Below are 15,561 nucleotides of genomic sequence, written 5' to 3'. Positions count from 1 at the left end.
GTTAGAAAGTGTTCTAGTTTTATTCTTTTACAAGTGATTGTCAAGTTTTCCCAGCACCACTTGTTAAATAGATTGTCTTTTCTCCATTGTATATTCTTGCCTCTTTTGCCAAACATAAGGTGTCCATAGGTACGTGGATTTACCCCTGGGCTTTCTATTTTGTTCCATTGATCTATATTTCTCTCTCTGTGCCAGTACCACACTGTCTTGATGACTGCGGCTTTGTAGTATAGTCTGAAGACAGGCAGGTTGATTCCTTCAGTTCCATTCTTCTTTCTCAAGATTAGTTTAGCTATTCAAGATATTTTATATTTCCATATAAATTGTGAAATCATTTGTTCTAGTTATCTGAAAATTACCATTGGTAGCTTGATAGGGATTGCATTGAATCTATAGATTGCTTTGGGTAGTAAACTCATTTTCAGTATATTGATTCTTCCGATCAATGATCATGGTATATTTCTCCATCTATTTGTGTCATATTTGATTTCTTTCATCAGTGTTTTATAGTTTTCTATATATAAGTCTTTTTTTCTTTAGGTAGATTTATTCCTAAGTATTTTATTCTTTTCGTTTCATTGGTGGATGGAATTGTTTCCTTAATTTTTCTTTCTGTTTTCTCATTGTTAGTGTATAGGAATGAAAGGGATTTCTTCGTGTTAATTTTATATCCTGCAATTTACTATATTCATTGATTAGCTCTAGTACTTTTCTGGTGGTGTCCTTAGAGTTTTCTATGTAGAGTATCATGTCATCTGCAAACAAGGAGAGTTTTGCTTCTTCTTTTCCAGTCTGGATTTTTTTAATTTATTTTTCTTCTCTGATTGCTGTGGTGAAAACTTCGAAAACTATATTGAATAGTAGTGGTAAGAGTGGACACACTTGTCTTGTTCCTGATTTTAGGGGAAAGACTTTCAACTTTTCGCCATTAAGCATAATGTTTGCTGTGGATTTATCATATATGGCTTTTATTATGTCGAAGTATGTTACTTCTATGCCTGCTTTCTGGAGAGTTTTTATCATAAATGGATGTTGAATTTTGTAAAGGCTTTTTCTACATCTAGTGAGATAATCACATGGTTTTTATCTTTCAATTTGTTAATGTGGTGTATAACATTGATTTGCAAATGCTGAAGAATCCTTGCATCCCTAGGATAAAGCCCACTTGGTCATGATGGGTGATCTTTTTAATATGTTGTTGAATTCTCCTTGCTAGTACTTTGTTAGGGATTTTTGCATCTATGTTCATCAGTTATACTGGCCTGTAGTTGTTTTTTTTTTTTTGTGTGTGTGTGTGTGTGTGGCATCTTTGGTTTTGGTATTAGGGTGATAGTGGCCTCATTTAATGAGTATGGCATTTTTCCTTCCTCTGCAATTTTATGGAAGAGCTTGAGTAGGGTAGGTGTTAGCTCTTCTCTAATATTTTGGTAGAATTCGCCTGTGAGGCCATCTTGTCCAGGGTTTTTATTTATTGAAAAGTTTTTGATTACAGTTTCAATTTCCATGCTTGTGATGGGTCTGTTAAAATTTTCTATTTCTCCCTGGTTTTGGAAGGTTATACTTTTCTAAGAATTTGTCCGTTTCTTCCAGGTAATCCATTTTATTGACATATAGTTGCTGCTAGTAGTCTCTAATGATCCTTTGTATTTCTGTTTTTTCTGTTCTGAATTCTCCATTTTTATTTCTAATTTTGTTGATTTGTCTCTTCTCCCTTTTTTTTTTCTTGATGAGTCTGGCTAATGGTTTGTCTATTTTATTTATCTCAAAGAACCAGCTTTTAGTTTTGTTGATTTTTGCTATGGTCTACTTTGTTTCTTTTTCATTCATTTCTGCCCTAACTTTTATGACTTCTTTCATTTTACTAACCCTGGGATTCTTCATTTCTTCTTTTTCTAGTTGCTTTAGGTGTAAAGTTAGGTTATTTATTTGCTTTCCCCTGCTTTCTTGAGGTAGGCTTGCATTGCTTTGAACGTTTCCCATTAACACTGCTTTTACTGAATCCCATAAGTTTTGGGTTGTTGTGTTTTCATTTTCATTCATTTATATGCATATTTTTACTTCTTCTGTGATTTGTTTTTTTATTCAGTAGGGTGTCGTTTAGCCTCCATATGTTTGCATTTTTAATAGCTGGGTTTCTTTTCACATGTAGTTGAAATCTAGTCTTACTGCATTGGATCAGAAAAGATGCTTGAGATGATTTCATTTTTTTAAATTTACCAAGGCTACATTTATGGCCCAGGATGTTATCTATCCCGGAGAATGTTCCATGTGCACTTGAGAAAAAAGTGAAGTTCATTGTTTTGGGGTGAAATGTCCTATAGATACCATTAAGTCTAACTGGTCCATTATATCATTTTGAGCTTGTGCTTTCTTGTCTATTTTCTGTTTAGTTGACCTATCCATAGGCGTGAGTAGGGTGTTAAAGTCTTGCATTATTATTGTGTTACTGTTCATTTCCCTTTTCATTCTTGTTAGTATTTACCTTACATATTGCGGTGTTCCTATGTTGGGTGCATATATATTTACAGTTATATCTTCTTGGCTTTATCCTTGATCATTTTGTAGTGTCTTTCTTTGTATCTTTTCATGGCCTTTATTTCAAAGTCTGTTTTATCTGATATGAATATTGCTATTCCTGCTTTCTTTTGGTCTCCATTTATGTGAAATATCTTTTTCAGCCCATCACTTTCAGTATGTATGTGTCCCTTGGTTTAAGTTGGGTCACTTGTAGACAACATATATAAGGATCTTGTTTTTGTATCCATTCAGCCAGTCTTTGTTTTTTGGTTGGGGTATTCAACCTATTTACATTTAAGGTAATTATTTATAAGTATGATCCAATTGAACTTTGTTGTTTTGGGTTTGAGTTTATAAACCTTTTTTTTATTTCCTGTCTAGAGAAGATCCTTTAGCATTTGTTGAAGAGCTGGTTTGGTGGTGCTAAGTTCTCTTAGCTTTTGCTTTTCAGTAAAGCTTTTTATATCTTCTTCATATTTGAATGAGATCCTTGCTGGGTATAGTAATCAGGGTTGTAGGTATTTCTCTTTCATCACTTTAACTATGTCCTGCCATTCCCTTCTGGAGAAGGCGATGGCACCCCACTCCAGTACTCTTGCCTGGAAAATCCCATGGATAGAGGAGCCTAATAGGCTGCAGTCCATGGGGTCGCTAAGAGTTGGACACGACTGAGCGACTTCACTTTCACTTTTCACTTTCAGGCATTGGAGAAGGAAATGGCAGCCCACTCCAGTGTTCTTGTCTGGAGAATCCCAGGGACAGGGGAGTCTGATGGGCTGCCATCTATGAGGTCGCACAGAGTCGGACATGACTGAAGCGACTTAGCAGCAGCAGCCATTCCCTTCTGGCCTGAAGAGTTTCTATTGAAAGATCAGCTGTTATCCTTGTGGAATCTCCTTGTGTGTTATTTATTGCTTTTCCCTTGCTGCTTTTGATATTTGCTCTTTGTATTTGATCTTCTTTAATTTGATTAATGTGTGTCTTGGGGTTTTTCACCTTGGGTTTATAGTGTTTGGGGCCCTCTGGGTTTCTTGGACTTAGGTGATTATTTCCTTTCCCATTTTAGGGAAGTTTTCAATTACTGTCTTCTCAAGTATTTTCTCTTGGCCTTTATTTTTGTCTTCTTCTTCTGGGACTCCTATGATTCGAATATTGGAGCATTTAACATTGTCCCAGTGGTCTCTGAGGTTGTCTTCATTTCTTTTAATTAATCTTTTTCCTACTCTGCTTCATTTGTTTCTACCATTCGATCTTCCACCTCACTTATCCTATCTCCTGCCTCAGTTATTCTACAATTGGTTCCCTCCAGAATGCTTTGATCTCAGTTATTGTATTCTTGACTGACTTTTTTTTATTTCTTCTAAGTCCTTGTTAATCTTTTCTTACATCTTCTCAATCCTTGTCTCCAGTATGCTTATCTGTAACTTCATCTTGTTTTCAGAATTTTGGATCTGTGCGTCAAGGCTGTATACTGTCACCTTGCTTATTTAACTTATATGCAGAGTACATCATGAGGAACGTTGGTCTGGAAGAAGCACAAGCTGGAATCAAGATTGCTGGGAGAAATATCAATAACCTCAGATATGCAGATGACACCACCCTTATGGCAGAAAGTGAAGAGGAACTCAAAAGCCTCTTGATGAAAGTGAAAGAGGAGAGTGAAAAGGTTGGCTTGAAGCTCAACATTCAGAAAACAAAGATCATGGCATCTGTTCCCATCACTTCATGGGAAATAGATGAAAAAACAGTGGAAACAGTGTCAGACTTTATTTTTTTTGGGCTCCAAAATCACTGCAGATGCTGATTGCAGCCATGAAATTAAAAGACACTTATTCCTTGGAAGGAAATTTATGACCAACCTTGATAATATATTAAAAAGCAGAGACATTACTTTGCCAACCAAGGTCCGTCTAGTCAAGGCTATGGTTTTTCCCGTGGTCATGTATGGATGTGAGAGTTGGACTGTGAAGAAAGCTGGTTGCCGAAGAATTGATGCTTTTGAACTGTGGTGTTGGAGAAGACTCTTGAGAGTCCCTTGGACTGCAAGGAGAGCCAACCAGTTCATTCTAAGGGAGATCGATCCTGTGTGTTTATTGGAAGGACTGATGCTAAAGCTGAAACTGCAATACTTTGGCCACCTCATGAAGCGAGTTGACTCACTGGAAAAGACTCTGATGCTGGGAAAGGTTGGGGGCTGGAGGAGAAGGGGACAACAGAGAATGAGATGGCCGGATGGCATCACCGACTCTGTGGACATGAGTTTGAGTGAACTCCAGGAGTTGGTGATGGACAGGGAGGCCTGGCGTGCTGAGATTCATGGGGTCGTGGAGAGTCAGACACGACTGCGTGACTGAACTGAACTGAACTTACTATCATTACTGTGAATTCTTTTTCAGATAGACTCCCTTTCTCCTCCTCTTTTGTTTGGATTGGTGGGCATTTATCATGTTCCTTTACCTGCTGAATATTTCTCTGCCTTTTCATTTTGTTTAGGTTGCTGTGTTTGGGGTGGCCTTTCAGTATGCTGGAAGTTTGTGGTTTCTCTTCATTGTGGCATTGTTCCTGTGGGTGGGGTTGGATGAGTGGCTTGTCAGGGTTTCCTGGTTAGAGAAGCTTTTGTCTGTGTTCTGGTGCGTGAAGCTGGATCTCTTCTCTCTGGAGTGAAATGAAGTGTCCAGTAGTGAGTTTTGAAGTGTCCATAGATTTGGTGTGACTTTTGGCCATCTGTGTATTAATGCACAGGGTTATGTTCCTGTGTTGCTGGAGACTTAGCATAGTATCTCTTGCTCTGAAACGTTGGCTCTTGGGCAGAGTTTGGTTTCAGTGTAGGTATGGAGGCTTTGGGATGAGCTCTTGCCAATTAATGTTATCTGGAGTCAGGAGTTTTATGGTGTTCTCAAGTTTTGGGTTACACCTCCTGACTCTGGTTTTCAGTCTTATTCTTACAGTAGCCTCAAGATTTCTCTATCCATACAGCACCAATGAAAAAAACATCTAGGTTCATGGTGAAAAGATTCTCCACTGTGAGTGCCACCAAGAGAGGTTTACAGAGTTAATGGGAAAAGAAGAGGGAGGAGGGAGATAGAGGTGACCAGGAGGAGAGGAGGGGGTGTCAAAAGGGGAGAGAGCAAGCTAACCAGTAATCAGTTCCCTGTGTGCTCTCCACAGTCTGGACCCATCAGAGATGTTTATGGTGTTACACAGAGAAGAGAAGAGAAGAGGGAGGAGGGAGACAGAGGTGACCAGGAGGAAAGATGGGGAATAAAAAGGAGAGAGACAGATCCAGCCAGTAATCAGCTCCATAAGTGTTCTCCACAGCCCGAAACACACAAAGAGATTCACAGATTTAAGTAGAGAAGAGAAGGGTGAGGGAGGAGATAGAGGTGACCTGGGGGAGAAAAAGGAGAATCAAAAGGGGAGAGAGCAGTCAAGCCAGTAATCACACCCCTAAACAAAAATGGGTACTGAATATTAGTTTATTAAAGGTACAAAACTGATATCAAATATCAAAAAGCAGAGATTAAAAATCTAGAGTAGAGGTTAGACTCTCAAAAGTACAACATTAAAAATACAAAATAAAATCACAAAAATTAAATATATATATATGAAATTTGCTTTAAAAATAGGGTCTTTTTTTGCAAGGTAATAGTAGGTTCAGTTCAATTCAGTTCAGTCGCTCAGTCATGTCTGACTCTTTGCGACCCCATGAATCTCAGCACGCCAGGCCTCCCTGTCCATCACCAACTCCCGGAGTTCACTCACACTCACCTCCATCGAGTCGATGATGCCGTCCAGCCATCTCATTCTCTGTTTTCCCCTTCTCCTCCTGCCCCCAATCCCTCCCAGCATCAGACTCTTTTCCAGTGAGTCAATTCTTCGCATGAGGTGGCCAAAGTATTGGAGTTTCAGCTTCAGAATCAGTCCTTCCAATGAAAACCCAGGACTGATCTCCTTTAGAATGGACTGGTTGGATCTCCTTGCAGGCCAAAGGACTCTCAAGAGTCTTCTCCAGCACCACAGTTCAAAAGCATCAATTCTTCAGTGATCAGCCTTCTTCACAGTCCAACTCTTATATCCATACATGACCACTGGAAAATTAAATGAGTAATAAAGAAGTTAAAAATTAAAAAATGTCAGCTGTCAAGGATATCAGGAAGACTTGGTTAGCAACTGGGAGCCTGCTCCCAGTTTGGTGGAGGATGCCATCTCTGGGGCCGTGATTGCCCCTCTTCTTCTGGCTTTGGCTGTTTCCTGCCTGCCTCTCAGCTCTCCTCTGGTATTTGCTCAATCTTTTGTTCTGTGAGCAGGCCCGACTGTGCCTTAGGTTAGAGCTTTTCATGGGAAAGTTTTCTCTACCTGTTTTTTATTTTTTCTCTCTGTGGCTATCCCACAGTTTGGGCTGCTGTCTCACGTCAGCTACCTTAGATTGTCCTCAGGGTATTCAGGCCTGGTCCTTACCCTAAGCATGCAACCCATGCCTTCTATTCAGCCCTACTCACTGGTGGTGGACATGAGCATCTGGGCGACTTCTCTGCAGGGAGTTGCGGTTAGGCATGTATTCTGTGTGTGTTTTGTTTTTTTGTTTATTCCTCCCAGTCATGTTGCCCTCTGAGATTCCAAAACTCCCCACAGACCCTCCAGTGAGAGGGTTTTCTGGTGTTTGGAAAGTTCTCCTTCACGACTCCCTCCCTGGGATGGGTCTCCTTCCTTAACTATTTTGTCTCTCTTTTTGTCTTTTGTATTTTGTCCCCCCTCCTTTAGAAAAGATTGGGCTGCCTTTCTGGGTGCCTAGTGTTCTCTGCCAGCATTCAGAAGTTGTTTTGGGGAAGTTGCTCAGTATTCAAATGATCTTCCGATGAATTTGTGGGAGTGAAAGTGGTCTCATCATCCTATTCCTCTGCCATCTTAGGCCCGACCCAGATCTTATGGTTTTTATCTTTCATTTTGTTGATATGATGTATCACATTGATTGCTTTGAGTATACTGAAGAATCCTTGCATCCTTGGAATAAACCCAACTTGATCAAGGTGTATGAGATTTTTAATGTGTTGTTGGATTCTCTTTGCTAGAAATTTGTTGAAGATTTTTACATCTATGTTCATCAGTGATATTGGCCTTTAATTTTCTTTTTTCATGTTGCCTTTTCCCAATTTTGATATCAGGGGGATTGTGGCCTCATAGAATGAGTTTGGAAGTGTTCCTTCCTCTGTAAATTTTTGGAAGAATTTCAGAAAAATAGGCATTACCTCTTCTCTAAATGTTTGATAGAATTCCCCTGTGAAGCCATCTGGCCCTGGACTTTTGTTTTTGGGGAGATTTTTGATCACTGTTTCAATTACAGTGTTTGTAATTGAGCTGTTAATAATATCTATTTCCTCCTGGTTCAATTTAGGAGGCTGATATTTTCTAAGTATCTGTCCATTTTCTTTAGTTTTTTTTCATTTTATTAGAAAATAGTTGCTCATAATAATACCTAATGATCCTTTGTATTTCTGTGTTGTCTGTTGTAATCTCTCCGATTCCATTTCTAATTTTATTGATTTGATTTTTCTCTTTTTTCCTTGATGAGTCTGGCTAGTGGTTTGTCAATTTGTTTATTGTCTCAAAGAATCAACTTTTAGTTTTCTTAATCTTTGCTATTGTTTCCTTCATTTATTTTTCATTTGTTTCTGCTTTGACTTTTATGATCTCCTTCCTTTTGCTGACTTTGGGGGATTTTTGTTCTTGTTTTTTACAGCTGCTTTAGATGTAGACTTAGGCTGTATATTTGATGCTTTTCTTGCTTCTTGAGGTATGATTGTATTGCTATAAACCTCCCTCTTAGAACTGCTTTTACTGAGCCCCATAGGTTTTGGGTTGTCGTGTTTTCATTTTCATTTGTTTCTAGGAATCTTTTGATTTCTTTCCTTATTTCTTCAGTAACTTCTTTGTTAATTAATAATGCATTGTTTAATCTCCATGAGTTTGTGCTTTTTGCTGTTTTTTTCCTGTAGTTGATATCTAGTCACATAGTGTGGTCAGAGAAAATACTTGATACAATTTCAATTTTCTTAAATTTACTGAGGCTTGATTTGTGGCCAAGATGTGGTCTATCCTGGAGAATTTTCCATGTGCACTTGAGAAGAAAGTGTATTTTTCTGCAATTGGGTGGAAAGTCCTGAAGATATAAATTAAGTCCTTTGGTCTAATGTTTCATTAAAAGTCTGTATTTCCTTATTGATTCTGTTTTGATGATCTGCCTGTTGGTGAAAGTGGGGTGTTAAATTCCCCCCACTTGTGTTGCTGTCAATTTCTTCTTTTATGCCTGTTAGTGTTTGCCTTAAGTATTGAAGTGCTCCTATGTTGGGTGCACAGACATTTATCGCTATGTCTTCTTCTTGGTTTGATCCCTCGATCATTATGTAGTGCCTTTCTTTGTCTCTTACGATAGTCTTTATTTTAAAGTCTATTTTGTCTGAAATAAGGACTCCAGCTTTCTTTTGGTTTCCACCTCCATGGAGTATCTTTTTCCATCCTTTTACTTTCAGTCTGTATGTGTCTCTAGGTTTGAAGTGGGTCTCCTATAGGCAACATATGTATGGGTCTTGTTTTTGTATTCATTCAGTCAGTCTGTATTTTTTGGTTGGTTCATTTAATCCATTTAAATTTAAGGTAATTATTGATATGTATTAACATTTCCTGAATTGTTTTGGGTTTGTTTATGTAGGTCTTTCCTTTCTCTTGTATTTACTGGTTATGTAAGTCCCTTAATATTTGTTGTAAGGCTGGTTTGGTGGTGCTGAATTCTCTTAACTTCTGCTTGTCCATAAAGCTTTTGATTTCTCCTTCAACTTTTTTTAAAATTTTTTGTTGGAGGCTAATTATTTTACAATATTATATTGGTTGGTTTTGCCATACATTGATATGAATCCGCCCCGGGTGTACATGAGTTTGCCTTCCTGAACCCCCCTCGTTGCCAGGTATAGTAATCATGGTTGTAGGTTTTTTCTCTTTCAGTACTTTAAATATATCCTGCCATTCCCTTCTGTCCTGCAGCTTCTGCTGTTAATCATATGGGTTTTCCCTTTTATGTTACTTGTTGCTTTTCCCTTGCTGATTTTGATGTTCTTTATTTGTGTTTAATTTCTGTTAGCTGAATTAATATGTATTTCGATGTATCTCTCTTTGGGTTTAACCTGTAAGGGATGCTTTGCACTTCTTGTATCTGATTGATTATTTTCTTTCCTTATGTTGGGGAAGTTTTCAACTATAATTTCTTCAAAAATTTTCTTCGTGCTTTTCTTTTTTTCTTCTTCATCTGGGACTGCTATAACTCAAATGTTGGTGTATGTAATATTGTCCCAAAGGTCTCTGAGGGTTTCCTCAATTCTTTCCATTCCTTTCCCTTTATTCTGCTCTTCAGCAGTCATTTCCACCATTCAGTCCTCCGGCTCACTTATCTGTTCCTCTGCCTCAATTATTCTGCTATTGGTTCCTTCTAGATATTTTTAATTTCTGTAACTGTGCTATTAATTTCTGTTTGCTTATTCTTTATTTCTTCCATGTCCTTGATTGTATTAACTGTTAAATGCTTCTTGCATTTTCTCCGTTCTATTTTCAAGTCTTCAGAACATCTTTACTATCATTATTCTGAATTCTCTTTCAGGGGGATTGCTTATTTCCTCTTTGTTTATTTAGTCTTATGAGTTTCTAACTTTCTCTTTCATTTATGATATATTTGTCTGTCTTTTCATTATTTTTCCCCCTAACTTGCTCCACTTGAGGTTTCCTTTCCCCAGGATTTAGAGTTGTATTACTTCTTCCTTTTTATTTCTGCCCTTGGAGGGAAATGTTGGTTTGGTGATCTGTGTTGATTTCTTGTTCAGGGTGACTTGTGTCTGTGTTCTAGTGGAAGGAGACAAAGTTGGTGAATACAGAAACACTGGGACATAGACACACACCCACACACTTTCACACATACAGTTATAACCAAAGTGTTTTAAAGAAAAGAGGGAGATTGACTTGGTGAGCAATCAAGGGAAACCAGAGGTGATATCATTCAACTGAAAGCAGAGTTAGCTAATGCTCAATCTGGAAACCTGAGCATGAGCAGAGGGGCAACTGTGGAATATAGCATAGAGAGCGCAAAAATTTACCTTACTTGATGAAAGTAGAAAGAGTGAAGGAAAAAAGGGAGAATTAAAAAAAGAGAGAGAGGAAAAAGAAAGAGGAGAAGGGAAAGAGAACAGGAAAGGAAGAGGTGAAGAAGAGGATTAAAAAAATATAAGGGAGAGAAAAGAAAAAATAGAAAAGTAAAGAGGAATAGATGCATGTGAAAAAGATTTATATATATATATGTATATATATGTATATTCAGGAAAAGCTATAACCAGTAAAGAACAGTAAGAAAAGAAGTTCAGTTCAGTTCAGTCGCTCAGTTGTGTCCGACTCTTTGCGACCTCATGAATCACAGCAAGCCAGGCCTCCCTGTCCATCACCAACTCTTGGAGTTCACTCAAACTCATGTCCATCGAGTCGGTGATGCCATCCAGCCATCTTATTCTCTGCCACCCGCTTCTCCTCCCACCCCCAATCCTTCCCAGCATCAGAGTCTTTTCCAGTGAGTCAGAAAAGAAGTTGGATATAGTAAAAACAAAAACAACAACAACAACTCATCATAAAAAAAGAAAAAAAAAGCGAGAAAGAAAAAAAAAATGAATTTTTTTCTTTCTTTTTTTGACATGAAACACAAAAAAGAAAACTCCACAGCACCTCAAAATGTTAATATGGTGGTAGAAATATGTTGGGGGAAAAGCAGTATATTTTATAAGAAGAAAGAACCTTAAAATGAATTTTTAAAAAATTATAACAAGAAAAACAAAGAGGAAAACCTACAGAACAGATAAAGGCTAGTGAGTGTGAAGGTGGAGATGTGTTGGGGGAATAAACAGTGTGATTTATAAAAGAAAAAATACAAAAGGAAAAATAATTTAAAAAACGGTTCTCAAGGTCATAGCTCTTGGATGTGGAGTCTGCTCCTTTAAACGGGGTTGGGTTAGTGTCCTGTGTTTTCTTGGTTGGCGGAGCTTGTGCCTGTGTTCTGGTTGATGGAGCTGGATCTTGTCTCTCTGAAGGGCAGTGCAGTGTCCAGTAGCAGGTTTTGGAGTGTCTATAGGTTCAGCGTGCCTTTGAGCACTCATTATACATTTTGCAGTGTTCAGTCAGTTAAGTCGCTCAATCATGTCCGACTCTTTGCGACCCCATGAATGGCAACACGCCAGGCCTCCCTGTCCATCACCAACGCCCGGAGTTCACTCAAACTCACCTACATCGAGTTGGTGATGCCATCCAGCCATCTCATTCTCTGTCGTCCCCTTCTCCTCCTGCCCCCAATCCCTCCCAGCATCAGGGTCTTTGCCTGAGTCAACTCTTCACATGAGGTGGCCAAAGTATTGCAGTTTCAGCTTTAGCATCAGCCCTTCCAATAAACACCCAGGACTGATCTCCTTTAGAGTGGACTGGTTGGATCTCCTTGCAGTCCAAGGGACTCTCAAGAGTCTTCTCCAACACCACAGTTCAAAAGCATCAATTCTTCAGCGATCAGCTTTCTTCACAGTCCAACTCTCACATACATACATGACCACTGGAAAAACCATAGCCTTGACTAGATGGACCTTTCTTAGCAAAGTAATGTCTCTGCTTTTTATTATGTTATCTAGGTTGGTCATAACTTTCTTTCCATGGAGTAAGTGTCTTTTAATTTCATGGCTACAATCAGCATCCGCAGTGATTTTGAAGCCCCCCAAAATAAAGTCTTACACTGTTTCGACTGTTTCTCCATCTATTTGCCATGAAGTGATGGAACCAGATGCCATGATCTGTGGTGTTCAGTTCATTTCAGTCACTCAGTCGTGTCCGACTCTTTGCGACCCAATGAATCACAGCATGCCAGGCCTCCCTGTCCATCACCAACTCCCAGAGTTCACTCAAACTCACCTCCATCGATTCGGTGATGCCATCCAGCCGTATCATTCTCTGTTGGCCCCTTCTCCTCCTGCCCCCAATTCCTCCCAATTCCTCCCAGCATCAGAGTCTTTGCCAGTGAGTCAACTCTTCGCATGAGGTGGCCAATGGATTGGAGTTTCAGCTTTAGCATCAGTCCTTCCAACGAACACCCAGGACTGCTCTCCTTTAGAATGGACTGGTTGGATCTCCTTGCAGTCCAAGGGACTCTCAAGAGTCTTCTCCAGCACCACAGTTCAAAAGCATCAATTCTTTGGCGATCAGCTTTCTTCACAGTCCAACTCTCACATAGGCATGTCTATTTCCGCAGCTGCTTCAAAGTGGCGTTCTCAATATAACTACAGTGCCGCCAGTCCCCTACTTGTCCCTGGGATCATTGCTGGTGCTTCTGTTCCCCTGTCCCACCCTGTGCTGCTGGCCGAAACTTACTAGGTAGGTGCTTGTGTGGATCCTTCTGTGTCTCTGCAACTTGTGTGGGCTTCCCTCATTCCCCGAAGCTCACCCTCTGTGTCATGGGCTTGTGTGCACTTGTCTTGGCTTCCTGGGCTGGCCTCGGCATCGCAGGGCTAGTGTGCACCTGTTTCACCTCACTGCCTGCACTCTTTTTCGCGGGGGTTATTTGTTCTTTTTTCGGCTGTGCCAGGAGGGTTGTGTACACTGCCCAAGTTTGTCTGCCCCATCACATTTGGGTACCTGGCCCTGCCCTCTGCCCTGCAAGGTCTGTGTTGCACTGCCTAGGTTTGTCTGCCATGCCACTCTTGTTTCCCCGAGCCCATTGTCTGTTTGGGGCCACAGACCATGAACTGTTAATGGTCTGAGAAGTGCAGCTTTCTCTGTTTACTTCCCTCCAAGTCCCTGCTGTGCCTTGTTTTCCAACACTTTGCAGCTCCTGTTAACAGAAACTCCTGTTTCAGGGGTCCCTCCCTTGGGGCACAAGCTCCTGCCCAGAAGTTCTTGTCTTTTCACTTTTTATGTCTTCTTCCTCTCTCCTACCTTATTTAAGGCAGCTTAACCTGTACCCCTGGAGGCCTGGGGTCTTCTGCTATCGCCTAGAGGTTGCTTTGTAGGAGTTGTTCCATATCATGATGAGTTTTTTATGTATTTGAGGGGAGGCTGGCGAACTCCACATCTTCTTCCATCTCTGACGGTTTTGTTTTGAAAGCACCAAAATTATTGTACTTGCCTCTGACAGATCAAGTTACATCTTAATCAGTGTAACCTCTATCAATCTGTATAGTTACTTCATATATTGAAAGTCAACTTTACAGCATGAAAAATTTTAATAAGAATTTCCTTGCAGTTTCTCTTTGGATAGTATAGATACATATATTTCCCTATCATTATGCATACAGTTATGGTTTATCTATTACTACTTCTCAAGTTCATTCTGTTAATACTGTCAACTAATATATCCCAAAGCTGTCATTATGCTAGTGTGAATGATCTTAACATTTACAACTTCTTTAGGGATATGACTAAAGAGTAAACATTATAAACTTTACATGTAATTAAGCTAAGCAGACCTCATGATCTCTTTTATCTTTATTTCCATATTCTGCTTTTAACATTTTTTTCAGTCAGATTCAAGTACATCTTCTTGTTAATTTTATCTGATGGAAATATGTTCTTTTACCTCATTCCCAAGCTTTATTTTCTAAATTTTAAATTTATTTCATTTATTCTCATGTTGTATGTTGAAAATCCCAGTTGAAATTTTACTTACTAAAAGAAAAACAATCAAATAAAAATACTTAACTGAGATTAGAATAAACAGCTTCAATGTAGGAAAAGGTGTTTTTTCTCCCCCAAATACATGAGTGTGGTTATAAGATAGCAATGAAAGCCATATATATATAAAACTAAAAGAAAAAGCTGTTATAATCACTATAGACATGATGATGGATTTTTGAAACTGTTTACAAACTGGAACTCATAGTCCAAGGCTATTTTAAGGTTTGTGAAATTATTTATAAAAAAGTATATTGAAACTACATAAAAATAAAACACACAATATGAATTTAACAAGATATCTTAATTATAACAATATAAAGTAACATGTAACTAGAATTAGCATAGAAAGCCTAGCATGTATTCTAACAATATATCAGGAATAAATCTAGCTTATAATATAATAATTATTAAATAGAAGTAAATTATATGAAAATTCTTTATAATATTAAATCAATATATGTGATACTAGATAAATAATAAGCAGTAGTTATCCTCGAGTGGGATAATAGCAGTGAATGTGCCCTGTACACCCCAGGTAATAATTATTAGTAGTCAAATCAGTCTTCATTGCTGTAGTAATAGGTGGTCAGGACTGAATTTCTTAAACTATCTCAAAACAAATGAGTCTACTAAGAGTTAGCATATGATTTTGGTAATGTTAGATTTGGCTTAAAATTTAAACGTTACCTGAACCAAATTCAGCAGGCAAAGAGGAGCTGATGCTCCAGCCTTGAGGCAGACTTCATCCTTCTCCAAGAAACCTCATTTTTTGCTGTTAGGACTCTCAGCTGATTGGATGAGGCCCACTCACGTTTTGAGGGTCATGCTTTTTACTCAAAGTCACCTAATTTAGTTGGATCATAGAAAAGCAAGGAAATTTTTTAAAAAAATCTACTTTTGCTTCATTGATTACACTGAAGCCTTTGACTGTATGGATTACAACAAACTAGGAAATTCTTAAAGAGATGAGAATAGCAGACCACCTTAACTGCTTCCTGAGAAACCTATATGCAGGACAAGAAGCAAGAGTTAAAACCAGACATGGAACAATAGATTGTTTCCAAATTGGGCAAAGAGTACATCAAAGCTAAACACTGTCATCCTGTTTATTTAATTTATATGCAGAGTACATCATGTGAAATGCCAGGCTGGATGACCCACAAGCTGGAATCAAGATTGCTGGGAGAAATATCAACAACCTCAGATATGCAGATGACACCACTTTAATGGCAGATAGTGAAAAGAAACTAAAGAACCACATGATGAAGGTGAAAGAGGATAGTGAAAAAACTGGCTTAAAACTCAAGGTTT

Source organism: Moschus berezovskii, chromosome 10 (assembly GCF_049115385.1).
Source record: "Moschus berezovskii isolate FMDL1 chromosome 10, NW_MosBer_1.0, whole genome shotgun sequence".
Classification (NCBI taxonomy): Eukaryota; Metazoa; Chordata; class Mammalia; order Artiodactyla; family Moschidae; genus Moschus; species Moschus berezovskii.
Note: the sequence above shows the minus strand (reverse complement) of the source record.